The sequence below is a fragment of the Corvus brachyrhynchos genome, unplaced genomic scaffold, assembly GCF_000691975.1.
Source record: "Corvus brachyrhynchos isolate BGI_N302 unplaced genomic scaffold, ASM69197v1 scaffold319, whole genome shotgun sequence".
NCBI lineage: Eukaryota > Metazoa > Chordata > Aves > Passeriformes > Corvidae > Corvus > Corvus brachyrhynchos.
The window spans coordinates 2,199,901-2,206,993 of record NW_008246065.1 but is presented as its reverse complement, the minus strand read 5'-3'; the positions used below and the strand labels follow the sequence as shown (position 1 = coordinate 2,206,993).

At 44.9% G+C, this 7,093-nt stretch overlaps 1 long non-coding RNA gene across 1 annotated transcript in view; it reads right to left on the bottom strand.

Annotated features, from left to right (window-relative positions):
- LOC108449773 overlaps window positions 1–4,398 on the bottom strand; it is a 41,285-nt gene extending 36,887 nt beyond the window's left edge. The window contains exon 1 of the long non-coding RNA XR_001866059.1: window positions 1,446–4,398. This is a non-coding gene — a long non-coding RNA (uncharacterized LOC108449773). The remainder of the gene's footprint in view (window positions 1–1,445) is intronic.
- Window positions 4,399–7,093: the final 2,695 nt, after the last annotated feature.

The window sequence follows — 7,093 nt, the reverse complement described above, 5'->3', positions numbered from 1 at the left end:
CTGTGAAGTGATGCTGGAACAGTTCTTTCCTTGCCCCTGGAAATGGGGCATTGTTGCTTTGCCTCTTGGTATTGACTTCCCCTGCTATTGAGAGGGCACTGAGGCATCTCAGTGACAGCACAACAGAACAGCACAGCAAAGAGCATAAAGTAGTGTACCTGTTCACTTGCCCACTTTCCTGATGCATAGGAACATTTTTTCCATTGAGCTCCAGTTAAAAGTCTGCAGAACCCTTGCACTGAAATCCCAAAGAAACCTGAGGTCATGGATCATCCCCTTAATTTTTTTCCAGGGCTGTAAAAGCAATAACTCATCAGAGGGTGGTTGGAGGTATTTGAGTAAGAGATTCACCCTGTTTCTTCATCACTGCTGCCTCCCCCTTCCTCCTGCCCATCTAAATGTGACAGTGGTGCCAGGTCCCTACAGACCTGGTCTAAAATCAGGCCTTACCCTGCAGAGAGGGCAAGGGCAGACACCTCTGTACAGCTGAGGCACTTCCCTTGATAGCACAGACCCGACCTCATCGGAGAAGAAAGGTTTTCAGAGAGCTAGAAGGAATATACATCAATGACACCACAAGCAAGAATTCATAACTTTCCTTTGAAACAGCACAAAAATGTGTCCAAAGAATGGAGGTGCTCCTTTGCCTAATGCTCTACCTTTCAGAAATTATTTCACCCAAAAGTACAACTTTCTACAAAGAGCTTTTTACCCAACTCCAATCTTTTCCATCTGGTGTGGGCTGTGCAGGATCCATTCATATTTGAACCTTCCTGGCTATTAGCCCAATGAAGTGATCTGGCTAGGATAAAAGAAAATGGTGAGTTTACATTTCCCCCTTCTGGCATTCTCACACTCTGCTATATTTTTAGTAACAATCCTGTTTACAGAAGAGAGGTTCCTAAGGAGTTACTGTATGTTATACAAAAGGAAAAGCCATGGGCAAAAGTTGACTTGAAATATATTTCAGCAGATATTTATATTCTAGTTAACTCAGAATTTTCTTGTAAAATATCTGCTCTTCTCTACTCAGGGGAGGAAGGGATCATTTGAGGAAAAAAATAATTTATTAATTTCAGCCTTTTTTGTTCTGCTAAAAATACCCCTGGATTTGGTCAAAAGAAAAATATATTTTCAACAGAACATCAGTGACCTCTCCAATACATGGATAAGTAATAAAAGGATGGCATAGGGCCCAAACAGTGTGCAATCAAAGAGATCTTTAGGCATTTTTAAAGCCCTGGCTATGACAGGAGATAGTGTTGATTCAAGTTCCCTTTCATCTTTTCTTTCTTCTCTGCTTTCAGAACCCAGCTAAAGCATTATCAGAGATGATTCAGGGAAGATAGAAAGGTACATCTCACTGGGTTCTGGCAGTGAACCCTTTATCACCCCAAGAAGAGCTTTTCTGGAATGTCACATTCCTACAGGAGATTAAGACCCACCAGGCAGGAGATGGGGTTAAGCCCTTGTCTTCTCCTTGAGACTTCAAGGCTTGCATGGAGACTTGTGGTTTTCATTCTGCCTTCTGCAACAACGCCAGCTTTGGTTCTGAGTTCAGCATCCGGACCTCTCCAAGGTCTGGAAACGTGAGGATCCTGTGTTTTGGTTGGGTCTCCTCCTGTTGAAAACATGTCATTGCCTTGGGTGAATTGTGATCAATGTGTATTTAATAAACCACAGGGAAGCGTGCAGCTATTCAGTACCTTTCACCAGAGGCTCTAAAAGTACTTCACAAATAAATAGCCGAGTTTTATAAAAATTTCTCATTCCAGGCTTTCTAGATAGTAGGAAAGCTGACATCCAAGTGGCTTTCCCACAATCACACATCAAAACTGCACCAACTTGTGAACAGAACTAATACATCCCAATTCCAGCTCTAGTTTCATTCTCAAACAAGATTTGTTACTTCTGCACTTCTTATTTATCCAAAATTGCCATTACTGCTGGCCAGAGATAGACATGATGGTTTACACCAGTGTACCATTTTTTTAGCTTGAAACTTCTTCCCCTCTCTAACATGAATAAATAAAATGGATAAATTTGAGCAATCAGAAGAGAAAATTTGCAAGAACAACCAAGACCAACAGGTTCAAACACCAACTGCATGTCCCAAACCGGCGCTGGCTGCTCCTGACCTGGCACATCACATTTGGAGGTGATGGCTGCTGCCATGCTGATCATAAAGCTGAGAAGAGAGGCAGGAAGGGTGGAAAGCAACAGGCTGTGTCTGGAAAAATGGGACACAAATCCAGTCCTGGTCAAAGCAGATGTAATTTGTGATGAGAGGATGAGAGGGGCAAAGATGAGTGAGCAGTTTCACAGCAAAAGTAATTTTCTTGTTGTTCTCTGGGTCCTGAATTCCTGCCCTGCCATGTAAGAATGATGTCCACGGCCAAATACTTATTAATAATACTCTTTAGTTAATAACAACAGAAGTGCTATTGGAAAATTTCAGGTCCCATACTCTCAACTTGCTGCCAAGGTAGTCACTTCCCAAATTGACTTCTAAAATTAGAAACAAACAGGCCCCTTCCAAAGGCAATAAACAGCATTTTAATTGGACTAAAACCTATAAATCTGTCAGCAACTAGTTACCCTGGCTCCCCTGTGTGATCAGCAGCTTTGAATGCCCTTCTGGGTCTTTTCCATAGGGCTATGATGCAATCTGATGTCATCACAACTAAGGTGTGATCGAGCAAGGAATCATGGCCTGGTGGCTCAGTGCTGGGCTCTGGGGCTGACATGCCCAGCTGGGACAGGGTGTCACCAGCAGCAGGGCAGAGGGACAGCCTCGTGCTGCACAGCTCTGACTGTGGGCTGGGAATCCATGGACATGAACTAACACCCTGGGGAACTCTCACGTCAGGGCCACATGAAATGCATATTGCAAGTCATTTTCCTGAGCTAAACCAGTATATTTGGCTCTAATTTTTTTGTGTGATGGAAGACTTTCAAAGGAATTCTCACACATCTCAGAAAGATGCCAAGTGTTAGCCTTGGGATGCAGAAGATCCCATCCAGAGAATGGGTAGTGATGCCCTGGTCGCTCTTCCCTGATGAGAACATGCTTATAAAAAAATAGACCAAAAAATACACAAACCTGAAGGGAGGAGGGAACAACCCTTTTCTGATTGAGCAATACTGGAAAACATCTTGATACACTCTCCAGAACACTAGAAATAATCAGTAGTAGCTGCAGATCTATGCTACTGCTTACACTTTACTCACTTTTTATTGCTATAATTTTCATTCTTCAAAGAAGAATAGAATATTTCACTAGACAGAAGTGCAAATTTTACTCTGAACTACGTTGACCTGAGGCTGTCGTACAGTGCAGGAGTGATGCCTTGAAGAAAAGTATAAAATTTAAAACCTCAGGCACCAGGAGGAGACAGCCCTTTCCATGCTTCCCAGCAGACATGCAGCATCACCTGTCACAAGGCTGTCACCTGGGTGTGACTGAGTGACGTCCCCCAAGATGTGACCATTCACACCACTACAAAGCTGATTCTCGACTGCAGATGTGCTCAATGCCAGGCTCCAAAGGAAAACAATAATAAATTTCAGCAGCATGCCTGTGAAAACAACTGATTCTCTGGGCCCTTGAAATACCCTGTATTTATAAACAAAAGAAGGGTTTAGCTTTTCTTGTCCTAGAAAAACACACTGGAACATTTCACCACCGTTTTCTTTCACTTTAATTAGCAAGCAAAGAGGGAATGTCAAAGAGCAATTATACAAAATATATACTGTGCTGATTAGGGATTTCTTTTCTGTATCATGGAGAAGGCAGCTTGAAGTTCACATTAAATCTCTCTTCCCCTCTAATGAGATATGCCTTATCCAACCCAGAAAGATACAATTAACCCAGGAAAGAATGCAGCCACTTTCTCAGGGGGAAAAAAGCAGAGGGGAGGGAAGGAAGGATTCATGTTCAAAGGTGAAGCATGAAAGGCTGATTCTGCAGATCCTGAGCAGCTCCAGGCCTTTAAATAAGCCCAGTTTAACGAGCCCCAGTCCTGGTCCTGAACACTTGTGGGTTCCAGGCTAAATCACCTCTCTTTCTGCCTGGAAGTGCTGAGACCATTTGCCTCCCCTTGCCCAGGGGATGGTTGTTTGGAGACCAGGAAATCAAAGAATTAGAAGGCTGAGCAGGGGCTTAAAAGGACCCCAAAGAGCACCACCAGTGTGAGCTCTGCTCTCTGGGGACTGAAAAGCTTGTGTGGGTCCTGGCTGACCTAAAGAAGCTCTGGAAAAGCTGGAGAGGGACTCTTTACGGGGCATGCAGTGATAGGGGGAATGGCTTGATGCTGAAGGAGGGTAGATGTAGATTAGATATTAGGAAGAAATTCTTTGCTGTGAGGGTGCTAAGGCACAGGAGCAGGTTGCCCAGAGAAGCTGTTGACACCCCATCCCTGGAAGTGTTCCAGGCCAGGCTGGATGGGGCTTGGAGCAACCTGGGATAGTGGAAGGTGTCCCTGCTCACGGGAGGGGGATGGAACCAGGTGATCTTTAAGGTCCCTTCAACCAAATCATTCTGTGATTCTATGACTCTATGATCAACCAGCCCCGGCTGCACCTTGGCCGCCCCACTTCCCGCAGGGAATGGATGTCCCTGGGGGCCGCCCACCTCGCACCTCAACCCAGCCTTACTGCTCGTTTGTATTACTTCAGGGTGTTTGGGGTCTTTTTTCCCCATGACATTTGTTATTATTTCCATTTGAAGAGGCACGGCATCCCTGTCTCCCCTTGCCCGCGGCAGTGGGCAGAGAGTCCCGGTGCCAGAACCGGGCTGGAGCGTGCGCTCCTCCAAATCCCTCCTCAACGGATAGCGGGGTCACAGGGAAAAAAAAAAAAACAAAAAAACACAACCCAGCAGCAACCCAGGAGCACAAATTGGACCCAGAAGGGCAGATGCAGACTGAGCAGGAAGCGCTGGCCCGAGGCGAAATGAAACAGCTGTTGCCATTGTTCTGTCTCTGCGCGCTGCGCGGCCGGGCCGCGGCAGCAGCTGCTCGCAATTACCGCACATGAAAGGGGGGCACGGGATTAGGCGAGTGACGAAAAAGCGAGGGGACCGCGAGATTTATCACCGAGCGGCCGGGCAGTAAAACAAATGGACAACGATGTACAATCAAACATCTCTGATGGATTAAATCTCTGTGCTCATGGAGAGTAGTCAGGCTAGTGTGCTTTACCTGGGCACTGTCTGCTTTTCCAGTTGTCTGGAGACAGACAGTTGGGCTACATGGACTGCTGCTCAGCACAGAAATAAGGCATTTCTTATAATCTTCATAAAAGATTAATGATCAATAATGATTTTTGGATATACCATAACATTATCTTAAACACCAAGAAACCGCCGCCGCCGGGAGCACCGGGGGTGCTGTCCCCAGGGGGGCTCGCACAGGCGAAGGAGGAAGGATAAAGTCGCGGGGATCTACACCCCGGCATCTGCCCTCGGGAAGCCCAGAGCCTCCAGCCGGGGTCCACTCGGGTCGATTCTTGGCATGGTCCTCTGCCGAGGGATCCCACCGGGACCGGGGACTAACCGGGCTAAGCCCAAGGACAGATTCCATCACCTTCCTTCGTACGAGCAGGAAAACAACAAGCGAACGATATTCGAGCTTAACATTCCTTGTGAAATTACTTCAGCTCTTCCACATAACCAGAGTTGTAAAATTAAAATAAAATAAAAATTAAATAAAACAAAATAAACCCTCCCAGCTTTCTGTTTGCAAGGAGTGATGAGCATAAGAAAGGTTTTTCGGAAGGTGGAACATGTGTTTGCCATCTTCACTCCTGATATGAAAACCATATGCTTAAATACCCCACCAAACATACGCAATATAACACTCTTTTTTATTAAAGGTGGTTTTATAAAAGCTATCCACCTTCCATCCACTGGTGACTCCCAAAGAGGTCACATATTCTTCACTGCAACTATCAATACATATTTGGGATAAATTAAGCTCCAAATAGACTGTTTCTGATTATTACTGCCAAGGGAGCAAGAGGCCGTCTTATTTTCCCTCACTGATAAATTAAAAGAACTGTAATGGGTGATTTCTGCAACCTGTAAAAGGGCAACGCCATCTGTGACTCATTTAGTGTCGCTTTAAAGAAAATTTATTTTATTAATTTGGGCAGAGTATAAAGAGAATAATACCTTTTTTTTTTTTTTTTTAAACTCTACTGCTAAAGAGAGAGAAGCAGCAGATTTACCCCATCCCTGGAAGTGTTTGCCCCATCCCTGGAAGTGCTCCCTGGATGAAGCTCTGAGCAACCAGGTCAGTGAAAGATGTCCCTGTCCATGTGGTGGGGATTGGATCTTTAAGTAATCTTTAAGATTGCTTCCAACCCAGGCCATTCTACAATTCTAGAAGAAAACCCTGGCTCAGAAAAAATACTTTGCAAATGAAAATTGCCTAAAGTGTTATTAGAAGTGCAGAAGCTCCTGCCTTCCTCTTAACTTTGATTTTTTTTGCCCTGGCAACTAGATCTCAACATGAGATGGCTTTAACTAAGTTCCATATCATTGATGAAGAGATAGATGTGATGAAAGACGTGAAAAAAGCAGAACTGAGATTGAGGCTGCTCCACTGCTCCTCTCTTTTGGAGTCAAAAGGAGCCAACCATCCAGCCATCCCCCTGGTGTGATCCCTGCAAAGACCTACACAAGATTATTTCCCTCAGGTTGTGCAGCCAGGAGTAGCACCACTTGGTCAAATGGGTTTTTAGTTTACTCAGCATCCAAAAACAACGACAAAGAAGAGTAGGGAGAAAGAAAAGGGAGAGAGGATGGCAATTTCCCATCCTTCAAACCAGAGGTGATGGTAGCACATGACGTGACCACGTTTGTCTGGACTGACAAGCAGGAAGTGGAGAAAAGATCAAAAGCAAGTGGAAATCAAAAGGATTAAGATATTGAAATTCTTCTGTTTTGCCACAGGCTGTCACCCTAGCTCCACATATCACTCAGCCAGACAGGAGCACTCTGTGCAGAGCAAAGAGAAATAGCTCTAGAAGTCTGGAAGCTTGCTCCTCTTGAAATTTAATTGGCCTGCAGGTTACCCACAACCTCAACTCC